The sequence below is a fragment of the Branchiostoma belcheri genome, unplaced genomic scaffold (genome assembly GCF_001625305.1).
Source record: "Branchiostoma belcheri isolate BF01 breed outbred unplaced genomic scaffold, Haploidv18h27 scaffold121, whole genome shotgun sequence".
In the NCBI taxonomy this organism is placed as follows: Eukaryota; Metazoa; Chordata; class Leptocardii; order Amphioxiformes; family Branchiostomatidae; genus Branchiostoma; species Branchiostoma belcheri.
Window position 1 is genome coordinate 631,206 of NW_017802614.1, and position 13,120 is coordinate 644,325.

Here is a 13,120-nt window from a genome sequence, read left to right on the forward strand (position 1 = left end):
TCCGATTTCCTTTCAACCCTTGGGCAAACATAAATTATGCCATTAATAAAATCATCCGGGAATGTTGACACTGCCTAAGAGCCTGCGGGGAGCCGTTGACCAATCAGCGGGCTAGAAAGAGGAAACTACGCGATGTGATTGGTCACCGCTCGTTTGTGGTATGCCACACACTGAGTCCACATGATAACAATGAATCATTTCCGCATGAGGTAAACTCTATCCTGGGGACCTTGTTGGAGTGTGTGTGCAGAAAACACGATAGCAGGGGGGAAACCAGTACTGCATCTACAGAACGGATAGAAAAATCATCCGACGAAACAGTACAGACGGATGCTAAACGTACTTCTGCCTTTGGTAGCAGGACCTCTCTCGCTCCATTTAGTTTTGACAATGTTACACTGTGAACTCATCTACATGTCTGATCTGGACAGAGGAAGATAAACCGTTTTGCCACTGTTTTTACGTGATGCACCTCTTTGTAGTCCCTCAGTCTTTTTTGTAGCACATCTTTTCACCGTGAAAAGCAACACAATTTCTGGCGAGACGCCTGAAAAGGCTGGAGAGGACGAGAGGTTATTCGGTTGCGCCTGTCGAAATTCTCGCCTGGCCTGTCGGCCTATCGGATTACGGCCAAACATTTGACTGCATGCGGTGAGGATGTTTGCTTGTCTACTCCTTCAAACGCATGCAATTTTCACCATGGTGCCTGGTACACTCTTTATCGCTGATGTTGTTTTTCTTTTTCTGTGTTTTACGACAACATTCGGGGGTAGACCAGTAGACTGAGGATTTTACAGCGGCATGGAAATTGATCCCGTGCCGTATATCGGTTCAGCCGTAAATACACCCTAGACACTGAATGCGGGCAGAGGATGTCAGGTCGTGTATCATGTATCACCATGTCCGAGACCTGGTGTTGTCTGGATCACGGGCTACTAAAATTATGCAATACCAGGCTGGTAAGAACGCACGTATTAATATCATATTACTTTTTATACTTATCAGCCATTCACGAAAACGCACCATTGTAGATATTTTACATTCATTCGATTGGTAAATTTCGCGAAACGCTTTTCTGTGAGCCTGTGAGGGACAAAAAGCCCCGAGATATTTCCGCAGAGCAGAAAATGTGGTTTCACGCAACGCACACGCCTCTGTATCGTGACGTGAGTTGGCTGGAGGATTGGCCAGGTGGCTCTTGTCAGGAACGGTTTTGCAGTTTAATCAAAACAACGGGGAGTTCGGCAAATACTGCCGTCCTAGAGGTTGGAGTACGTAGATTTGTAGATTTACCATGAAATATCTGCTCAACCATTCCCAGAGGAGCGCATACTGTGTAGACGTCGACTCTCCATGGTCGACTGAAACGCTCTTGGGTGTTGGCATTATCGTGCAAAAATGATCCCTCAGCTGTGACGTCCAGCTACATGCATTTTGTATGTACAAACAGTGAGAAGGTCAAGGGACACCGTGCAGAAAACACAACTTCAATTCACTAAATTTATTTATTTCAGCTTTATCACAGTATGGTACTACATGTAACAGGAACAAGGGAATGAGAAAGGAATATAATACTAGTATAGAATTCTATCTGCTCTCATCCTACCAAGGAGGTTTAAACCTCCTTGATCCTACCAAGGAGGTTTTAAAAAAATCTAAAAACCTCCCTGATCACATACCTACCAAATCCCTGTTGTCTTATCATGTCATTTTCATGGTAGAACCCGGAGCCTGGTCACCCAGACGTTCTACCAAAAATGTAACTGTGGTCTGCTGTGTCTAAAATGTAACTGTGGTCTGCTGTGTCTAAACATTCAGAGCGGAACAGGAAGCTAACTAGTTCGCTGGACTGAAGGGGATGTACAGCAAACGTGGGGTCATGGACGACGGGTCAGGGGAGTCAAGAAGGATAGCCATTTTTTTCTACCGAACGGCGCCCGTTTGTCACCGTGGCAATACATTCATAATGGGCAGCATTCATAATGGGGGTTTAGTAGACATGGCTTTGTAGCCATCCTGTAAACAAGGGGCCTAATATAATATAATATGATATAACCTTGTTGGAATTGTATGGCGTGTGAGGTAATTGTAAATTGTATGTAAAGGAATTGTTGCAAAGCGATAAAACGCAGTGGTTGCGATTTCTTTTACGGAATCACGCGGATTGGAAAGTACACTATTTGTTACTTTAGCTATTTCATGGTCAAACCAACGATTAGTCATCCAACGTGACAACAAACAGCATTTCTCTTGTACAAGGTCAGTCAAAGCTGTCGGTTAAAACGTCGTCCCCAGCTCCGTTCTCGTTCATATGCAGATGTGTTCGCTACAGATCAATCAATCAGGCTGTTACTGCCGCTGTGCACACGTACACTCCACTGCCTCTATTCATGTTTCTCTCTGCCTCTCTCTCTCTCCTTCATACCTTTGATAAAATGGCATTTTCTCCAATATTCTGAATCAATTGACATATTACAACAGTTATGTATCAACGACGTTTGTCCTGTTGAAAGAAATATTGCGCTTCCACTGGATTCTGAAACCTAACACCAACTGAAGGATTATTTTGGACCAGCGGAAGGTTGAAACAAACCATCAACGGCATCCTCCGTGACCTGCCAATACGACGAACTACATCATGCAAATTTAATCCACTAAACAGACGGCGAGAGAACGACTTGGTACATACAGCAGTACGGTTCTACGAAATCCCAGTCCGCTGGAATCGGCGCTATCCATAAATTACATGCTTATTTTATCAATACTAGTACCCTGATTTTCCACATTTGCAAAAATAAAATAAAAAGATCTTCGAACGTAATTGTAAAAAAATGACGCCACAGGGCAAATTTGCGTCAATAAAATATGATGCTCGTATTCCTACACAATAATGTTTCATTCTATCACGTTATGCAGCAAAGAGCAGATATCAGTCATTATTGATTTTTTCCACAGTCAAAATTTTCAATCGTATACTAGTATCTATGGAGAGCCCTGACTAGGATTGCGTGAAATAGCAGTCGGCGTATGATATCTTGTATAAGAAATTATGAATTTCACATCATTGAGTACAAAGCAACAAATTTCTCCCGCAGCTTGGCCAAACGACCGAAAACGTTTGCCAATTCAAACGGAGTTCCCGGACGGATATGGGGCTAGACTGGCCAGCTGTTATTCAGTCATCCTCCTCAGTGAATACATACCTGGGGTGCCCGGCAAGAGAAATCATGCATAGTTTGAAGTTGGTAATGGTTTCCATGGTGCAGTTCTAAAGGGGGGAGGGGGGAATGAAAGTGATTAGTGGTGATCGAACAGTGGACCGTGTGGAGTGCACACGGCTCTGTTCCATCAGTATCTTTGCCATTGATATAAGCATGGATGTCATGTAGTAGCAATCGCAATGAGAGACAACTATCCATTTTCCTGCAATGAATTCTACAAAAAGCTTCCAGACAATCTGTACAATCTAGCTATGCAGGTTTGCAAATTGCAGCAGTGAACAGTGATCACGCAATGTATTTTTCCATCCTAACACAATACCTGTGTCTAACACAATGGGGGGGGGGGGCATTTCAACTGTTCAGAAAAGGCCTAGGGATTCGGCTCAGGAATGTTGGATGCGGACGGAGTATGAACAAATTTGTCTGGGTGCAGCTAACGTTCCCCAAGCGAAAATCACTCGGGGCAGAATGGGATTGCGTAGCGGAACGGCCCACAGGAAGGCGTTTTGTGCACTCATTGTGTCAAAACCCTCAGGGTTTTAGATTCTGTAAACATCCTCGGCTTTCTCACCAGAAAGAAAATTAATCACAGTCACAGGCGGCGTATTTAAACCTCATCGCTTCGTCAGCCAAAGCGTTGAAACAGCGACACAAGTCAAATATTCATTCAAGTGTTTTGAACGCTGAAATGTCACACTCCATTTCCAAACGCTACGTATCGGCACTTGCTTTGGCCCGGGAAAGGAGCGTTTGTCTAGTTCTGCCTGAACATGGTTGTTGTCAAGTAAACATGCATGAAAATCAGGACCATGACTTCTTAGTTGCTGTATTTCTGTCCACCTTGACTTTTCTCTCGTATGTTTATTTGTATCCTTACACGTCTGTTTGCTCGTCCTGTACTTCAATGCCGCAAGGAGACCGTGTGCACTTATCAGTATTAAATAACGGAAGGCAGTCGACTAGAAAGGTGAACCAGAGGAGGTACTATTTCATGTACATGCATCATAAACGTAGTACATTTGCAAACAGGCATATAGTCTGCTGATCATGCCTGTCGTGTCAGTGACCTGTATTTGATCCTAGTTTTTTTTTTACAAACAATGTTGATCCACATTTAACGTTTTGTTTGTCTTGCCCAACACTACAAGCTTCTGAGTACACAGGTCACACAGGTTTCACAGCAACCCAGAAACAACAGCAGACGGCTGAAAAATGGGTCTGGATTAGTGAGAGAGGCCGTGTTACCAGTAATCCCTTCACACCCTGTCATGCATCGGGGAGGGACATCGACGGGGATGGTGGTGGTCGTCAGGCCCTGGTGGTGGTGGAATATTACTCTCCCTGTTACTCTCCAGGCATAGGTTGGGAAGATTGGTACCTTTCTAATAAATTTGCCCCGTGTTTTGGGTTGTAGCGGCAGAAAAAAAACAAGGAAATATTGTAAAGATAACAACTTTCCCCACCAACCTCTGCTTGGGGAGTAGTGGAATAAAATCTCTTATTTTATGACGAAAAAATTGTAGCATTTTCGTGGTTTGTACAAATGACGGTATCCTAATCTACATAAATTATATCTAACAAGATTCGTCGCTACCGATGCCACACATGTCATGACCATTAACTTCATTCCATACGACGGAAATGTGGCATTATCGTCATCAGTTTGCCTAATGGACTTCATGCCATGGCAACTGAATAGTGTCTACAACTACATATGGATTGGTTATACGAGCTTCTCGTCGTTATGCAAATTATACGAAAGATGTGATAGACCGGCCGTTAGGCTACTGGGCAATTACATAATTAAAGGGAGAGGCTGTCACCTAGAAACAATGTGAGGAGGGGGAAATTTTGGCCAATTGATTGTCACAATGAATACAGGGTACTGCGGTATGAATCTAATATCGCGGCAGGTTGACACAGATATTCTAGTATGCACGACAAACAGTCAGAGATTTCAAAACGGACGTCGCCGTAGAAAACGGTGAGCGACCACACATCTGCTTGAACATCGTTCGCAATGTTTCAGTGGAGAGAACAAGGATCAGAACAACACTCTCATATGCCGCAGCCTGGAGCGGCCAACCACAAAGCATTTTATTTTGAGGTGTTCGGTTTTTCTGCGCCAAATTGTACTAGTACTTTGGTATCCCGTCGAGTGAATTACTAGCATTATCATTTTACCGGTGTGACCAGTTTCTGTGTAGGGAGAGAGTAACTACTGACTGGAACCTTTTCCGCGTATCTGGAACAACATCTGGAAACCGTGACCTGGAATACTGACATAACAGTAGCCACTCCCACACACTGACAACATTTCTCTGGCGTAACCTGTGTTTATATAATAGTAGTATTTAATTTGATCCTTTGAATAATTGTAAATAGTCAAAGTTTTTTCGACATCTTCAAAGCACTCGAGTGTCGGTTACTTCAGTCCGCGCCAGTTATAAATCCGCCCGCACAATGTTTTGTGGATCACCCCTAATATTTGACATCGGAGGAAGCAGCCCGAGCGCATCATGGACTGGTATTCACAGGCCTGGGTATTCAGATCTTCACTTTCCGCAGCACTGGGTCGGGTGGGCTGGGCATGCATACAGGGCGCAAGACGAATGTGCCCTTGGATAAGGTGACCCAAGGTTAGATAGAACAATCAGGAATGTACCATCACTGAAAGGCTATCGTTAGTTCACCAGTCAGTCAGTCAGTTTAGTCATCCTACTCCTAGTGACAATAAATTGTCCAACGGCGGGAAATTTGCACCAGCATTATGATCTTTAGAGCACTGCACAATCTGACGTAAAATGTATCAGTGACCTTTTTTCAGCATATACGAGACGAAGCAATAACAGTCCTAACATGTTGTGTTCTGGTCAGTTTCACACATTTCCTTTTGCCAATAGACAATCACATTCCGCTTTTGTTTTGGAATTACAAGTACAGTATTGTATTGTAAGGATACTATTGCCATGATTCATGACCGAAACAGCAAGTTAACTTGAAAGTGCCTGATCCCTTCTCAAGGCTTCTGTAACCTTGGCGAAGGTAATAACGTTCATGCAAGACGTAAAACCACTTCCTCGTGTGAATGTCTGCTTTCATCCTAATCTTCAAGCAGATGTTTGGGTGGAAGATGGTAACGTTTTATGACTCCCCACTGTCAGAGAAGCAAGCTTAGTCAGAAAAGCCTGCGGTCTTCCACCCCACATCTGCTTTGAGATCACATGTAAACGTAATCGCCGTTGAAAAATGTCGACTAAACGTTTTCGTGTAAGAAACATTTACGGTTATTAGAGCGTTAAGTCGACATGCCAGACATCTGTGAACGGATTGTTGACATATGGAGCAGTTAACACTATACTGTATATGTATTATAATTTGTCAGGTTGACTTTGAACTTGCTATTTTGGCAGCAATTAGCAGTTCGAGTAGCTGCAAAACACACATATTGAGTCCAAGCAAAAAATTGGATGGAGAAAAAGGCGGTGCTAGTCAGAAAAGGGTGGCGATCTCTCCACCCAACATCTGCTTGGAGAGAACCCGGGACTTGCTACGTGACCAGAATGACGAAATCAGCTTTTTTTCCGGCCACACTGATTCTCCCTCCCGACTGTAACACCCCGGGCACGGACTCCCTCCCTGGTGTCGGTCGTGTCACAGGCCGGTGGCATGTGTCCAAATCAATAAATACAAAGAACAGTCCCTTCAACGAACATTAACATCGTGGGGATTAATATACAGGGTGGGGATGGATTTCCTTTCATTACATGGTTAGTCTAGCCCGGTAGCGAGTATGGGATCCAGGCTATTGATAGTCAGCAATCAATACACGAACATGCATACATGTACGTATTTTTCCCTAGGCGATTGTTTCTTCATTACATCAAAACTCATTGATTATATCCGCCATGTATGCTTCCTCTAGTATTGTGGTGTACATATTTCTTATGCTGTGGAATTTTAATTATAATCAAGTACTTGTCAAAATGTAGAAATTCGGGACGGTATAACCAGAACGGAGAAGTGTGCATACGTGCCGGTGGTTTCGTTTCATGATCTTTCATATGCACAGCTCTAAATTGTGCCTATGAGGTTATATAATCTCATTGCTTGTGCTGAGCGAATTTCAACGATTTGCTTCTGGCGATCGAAATTTCAGCCTTGTGCATTTTCGATAATCCCCAAATGACTGTGTATGTTTACATATTCAGCATCACAAAACAGCAGAGGCGATTATTCAATGTCAATTTCAACATTAAAAATCCCTTATCACAAATTTCCCCGCCTGTCCTCAGTTATCCGATGAGGCTGTAATTATAATCTTCTTTCAGTCAACGAATAGGAATAACCTCAGTAGGACTAACAAAGGGTTTAGGGCAGGAAGGAGAAGTTTCATGTATCTTGTAAACAAGCTCTCAGTGTTCATGAAATCCAACATTAACGAGAACCCGTCGGTCTTATTTGCGATACCCGGATGCTCGGAGATTATTCAATGTCAAAAGCTCGACCTCTGTAGATTGACGGGTGTTTTCCTTACAGCTGTAAGAAGAGCTAATGCTGATTTAGTTACTAAAGGCAACGTAGTAATTACAACTGGCGGAAGTTTATCATGACCAGTTTAATAGACATAGATAACGATCGCAAATGTTGTGGACTAACGACAATCTGCACTGTACACATACTGTACTGCATTTGAACCGTTCAGATTTAACATAAGCCATGGCATACCAAATACGTTCTGTCAAGGACATTCTATGTATAATGTCCTTGGTTCTGCCAGCTGCCAAGGCCCCAAGTATGTATCACAATCGTGAAGAGGGTTTCATCCCGCGTTTGAAATGAAGGGAATGATAGCGGCATGTGGAAATTCTCGGAAAATTTCTGGTTGAGGTTGATATTGATAAAAAGTGCCGCACGCAATCGCGTGGCTGAGCCTTAGCGACTAGCATGTTGTTGGAAAAAGATCCAGCACAAAGAAATGACATAAATACTATCAGAACTGAGCTTTGATCACGTCTGTCCACTGAGCTAGCTGAGGCTTTTCAACACAGTTGTTTTCCTCATCGGTCCACACCTCTTCATGATCCAAGACTCAGAAGCTTTTGAGGCCATATTTTATATTCGTCAAACTCGTGTCATTGTTACCATATACCTGCTGCTTGAGGTTTTATATGCACACATTACATTTGGTTCACAAGGGCATTTTCTACCAATTCAAATGGTAGCATTCTAGCTTTTGATAGCTAAAGAATTAAATCTAAATAGACAAGAAAAGATTTTAAAGGGATCTTGTATGGCTAAAATATAATAAAGTTTAGTTCTTCTTTTCAGCAATTGTAGCAAAGACGGTGAATAAGAGTTTTTTGTCCCTTCAAGAACTAGAATACTGCCTTCCATAACAGTTTTATGGTTCGTGCTCCACCCCTTACGTGCCGTTCCAGTAACACACCAGCGTGAGGTAATAACGGTCGCCCCCGCCTCAGCGCTAGTGAGTGATGGCTCCCGGGCGATGCTGACAAGCTCTGCAAATTTATTTTTGTTGGGTCTGACGATGGGTCAGGCGTCGTGCCGCGATCAGGTCAGGGGGACCCAGGCAACGGGAGCGGCCCCTGGTCTCCCCGGGACCGAGAAATAGGCGGCAGAACTCCAGCTGAGTTATTCTGGGCACGATGTCACGGGCTTTTTAGGGGTACACGGGTCGGTTTCTCCATTTCTTGGAGCACAGTGTTATAACAAAACAGACATACGACGTCTTCACGAGACATGGCTATAGTGACAGTGTGTGAAGTATCCGTAGAATCTGTACTGTAATCTGAGAGGTCCCGGGCCGTCTAAAGTGGGACAGCAAGCGCTAGCGATCAAACCCGGTAGCAATATAAAACGGCACGTAATGAGACAAAATATGTCTACAAAACAGCAGCCACAATAGCCACGGAGCCTGCTGTTGAGCTGGAGATATGAACAAAGATGCCGCTCATCAACGTCAGCGAACAAGTCATTCCTTTTGACAGATGCTACAGTAAAATGGACTTCGTCTCCGACCTTCAACATCTGCTGTCAGTCATTAGTCCCACATTTGAGGATGCCTGGCATTTTTTTTTTCGTCCACTCTGCTCTCTATTGTATAAAGAAAATATCGACTCCTGCTTACAGTGGCACGAAGTCGTGAAAAGTTAACATTTACTACTGCACTATCAAATGGAAAAACAATCCCTCCTCTCCTATCATAAAATCATCATTCGACAGAGAATTCCGGGAACTTGCTTGAAGTGTACCTCTCTGCAATGTATATGTATAAAGCCGCTACTATTTACTCCCCCAAAAGTGATACCTTTTGGTCGATGGTAAAAGCAAGGAGCTCCTCTAACCGGTTTTAAGGTATCAAAGCAAAGTGCAGGGTGAAAGAATCTGAAATCTTCACGGTGACGACTTTTGCGAGCACAGTTGCGTCCAAAACATGTTACGGAGGGGAAGCCAGACGCTATATAGAAGGTCACCAGAACCAAACATAGCAATAGCTTTTTGTATAACTGGCGTGCAGTCATTGATAGATACCAGGATGGCGTGCTTGTACCGCGTTCGTGACTCGCATTCATTACCGCACGACATGACTGATCGCAGCGCGTCTGAGGGATGAATTCGGGGGATAACACACTACAGGCCAATCGGCTCCATCACTTCTCATTGGAGAATAACTCACACAACTAGGCAGACTTGTGGGGTTAGCAGTCGTGAGGCTCCCGTGAAAGGGTTTTTCGCCAGCAGTTCTGTTATTTGTAGTTGTACCTCCTTCTCTACATCAATACATTACCCTCTTTTACAACTTACTTTCCAGTCGGTATGACGTCAGTGAACATTTCCGGTTGTTATCATTCATAAGTAACTTGATGATACTTGCCACAGCACAGGTACCATTACGTTTGAACACTGACGTTTCGGCATCTTTACCTCATATTCCAACATTGGGACTCCGAGATTGGGACGAATACGACTGTTATCATTTTCTATTCATTTCGTTTGTATTTTCATTTCCGTTGATGATAGTCCTGGAGTAGACGTCGCGCTTTTGACTGGTACACAAACACGTACCTCCAGGCCTCCCCTCCGCCGAGCCCATATTTGATAACATACCGCCTCTGGCCTGTCACCGCGGCGAGTTTCTCGCTCGACCTCCAACAAATAGGACCACGCAAAATGGCGCAGATTGCATGTGATTGCCATATTGATTAATCGAGGCTGGGAGCAAGCGATGCCACTTTGCAAAGATTACGCTTTCGAATTCCACTGCTACCGACGTAGGTTGTCCCCTAGGACCCTTCAGATGTATCAGGGCACAGTTGACAGACCCAAAGTGCACGGGGAAAGTTGGTGCATAGGTGGGAGGGACAGGGAGGGAGCTATACATAAACATGTCATCAAATCTTCAACCGGGTAATTCGTTATTGCACAGCCATATGGAAATGTGGAACCATCGCTCATCATATGGGTGCAGCTTCTCCAGAATTTAGACTGATGCCAACACACATTGTATAGTGTGCATTGCAGCATTATCAATTACATTAATTTTTTTGTACTTAGGTATGATATGACAGCTGATATGAGAATATAAAATATGTACATTATTTACCAAACCTCTGGTCGAAGCGATTTCAAATGCCGTTTCTACATAATGCGTCAGACAGATATCGATTATCCGTCAGGCATAAAGTAGGGCATAAACGGTTTTATGTCCGCTGAGAATCGCCACAAGCCTTGACTTCTAATCTTGGAACATGCATGCCATTCTATACTGAATGAAATAATGATGTGGCAATCTTACATGAAAGGCCACGCAATTGAGCTGTTTGTTTGTGAAACGGAGGATGGATCTGTCTGATATTGGGTATGTGTACAGATGCTGGTGTAACGAAGGATAAGTTCGATTTTCGGTCTCACAGCGGCTTTCTATGGTACTGCAGCAGAACTTCCGGTTCTGATATATGATATGGTGAACATGCTATGGTAATGATATTACCACACATGGGTTTGGCTAAAACTAATTTTTTATTATCTAATAACGAGATTATCTCGCATAGTATCTTTCGTGTTAGGAATAAATGGAAAGTGGAGACAACGGAGCGGGTGGTCAAAAGTCATGGAAAAGAGACTTTGCTGTCAGGATTATTTAAAGCTAAAAGCAACATTGCAGCCGAAAGACAATGTTTTAGATCTAGCAGAAAGTGAGAGGGAAACTTCTTTAACGCCATAATATTATGTTCAGCAGCAAATGTCTTTTTTGTTTTATTTTCATACGGGCGACTATCTCCACAAGTCCACCACACACATGTCAGAATGTGACCTGTGTTCGGAATCGGACAGTAAAAGCTGCCTGACCCAGGGTTAATTCAGGGGTTTTCGCTGGGGACGACCCGTTTCATGTTTTCCAGGCTTGCGGAGAAAAGAGTCGATTGCTCTTTCAGTGTTGTTGATTGAAAGATGGAGTTTGAATTGTTGTAATGGTTCACTTAGTCCGGACAGTTGAAAGAAGTACTTCATACATTTGTGTTTGTATTAGGAAACAATACCATGGTGAAGATTATTTTGTGTTGTACTGTAGGCCCATCAGTGGTAATCTTCCATCGCGCAGTGCCTTGACACTCATCATGGCTGACGGATAATTGACCGCCCGGAGCGCCGCGCGGCGCAGTCTGACTTCCCCTGATAACATCAACCAGTCACGGCCCAGAAAACAGAAATGGCGGCCTCTGATTGGCCGCTTGTGTCAGACGGTTCATCCCCGGGTCTCTGGATTGAGATGACGAGCGGTGCGGTGCTGTAGGGGAAGTGCTATGGGGGGAGTGTAAGGGGATTCCGAAATTTTCCTTTTGAGTGCGCGCTACTGGCTAGGCCCCTCTATGCTATGTTTGTTAAACCTTCATTACTCTTGCCAACGTTATGTTTCGGTGCCGCTTGTGTGCGCGTGTGTGTGCGTGCGTGTGTGTGTGTGTGTGTGTGTGTGTGTGTGTGTGTGTGTGTGTGCGTATGGACAATGGATTCGGTTGATATTTGGTACGTCAGCAGGTGTGGGACAAAAGGAAGAATAAAACTCGATTGTGGGCCTCCTGGCGGCCTCGTTTGGTACTGCATGGAGACTATTAGTTTTGTACATTGTATCTCTATATACCGGTCTATGTTACGGGCATGCAAGGGTCAGGATTTTGGGATTACAGATGGCTCTTGGCCAGCGGTATATATTTGGGCCCCTCATCAAGCAACGGTATATGTTTCTAGCAGCCTTTTGGGAACTGCACGGGCCAATTTTGTCTGAGAAAAGAGTTGACAGGTTGTCATGTATATAGCTTAATTAAGTGATTATTGGCAGAATTAAATACTTATTATGCAAATCAGACTAATTTGTATGCCTGGGGATATACCCTGAGGTAAATGCAAGGGTTCATCTACCTTCCAAAAACCTTTTTATTTTCTCTCATCTCTTTTCTCATCATCATCGCCGCCGCATTTATGAAGAAAGAAATTTTTCCTAATATTTTACGTATACAAGTTTACCTGGTTTCAGTTGTAACCATCCAACATGCCGGTTGCACGTACGTCATACTTACGCCATAGTCACGTGAGTGCAAAGACCCTACACCATGAAGGTAATCTAAGTACAAATCGGTAGGCAAGTGCAATTTTGTTAGGTCCAGTCCACGGCACGGTGGGTCCAATCAATGGTGAACGAAAACATTCGTCATGCTCCTCAATGTTTGCACCGAGGGCAATCATGGGGACGTAACTTCATACCAAATACTGCCATCCTATCTTTTTAACATTAGTGCTAACATTTTTTATGAATTAATTTGGGCGGCATGGATTTCTTTCTGACTTAAGAAAATGAAAGATTTTCAGCCCCAAAATAT

General features: G+C 43.7%; 1 pseudogene; it reads right to left on the reverse strand.

The window, feature by feature from the left end:
• Positions 1–8,751: 8,751 nt before the first annotated feature.
• Positions 8,752–11,995, reverse strand: LOC109463002 (annotated as a pseudogene).
• Positions 11,996–13,120: the final 1,125 nt, after the last annotated feature.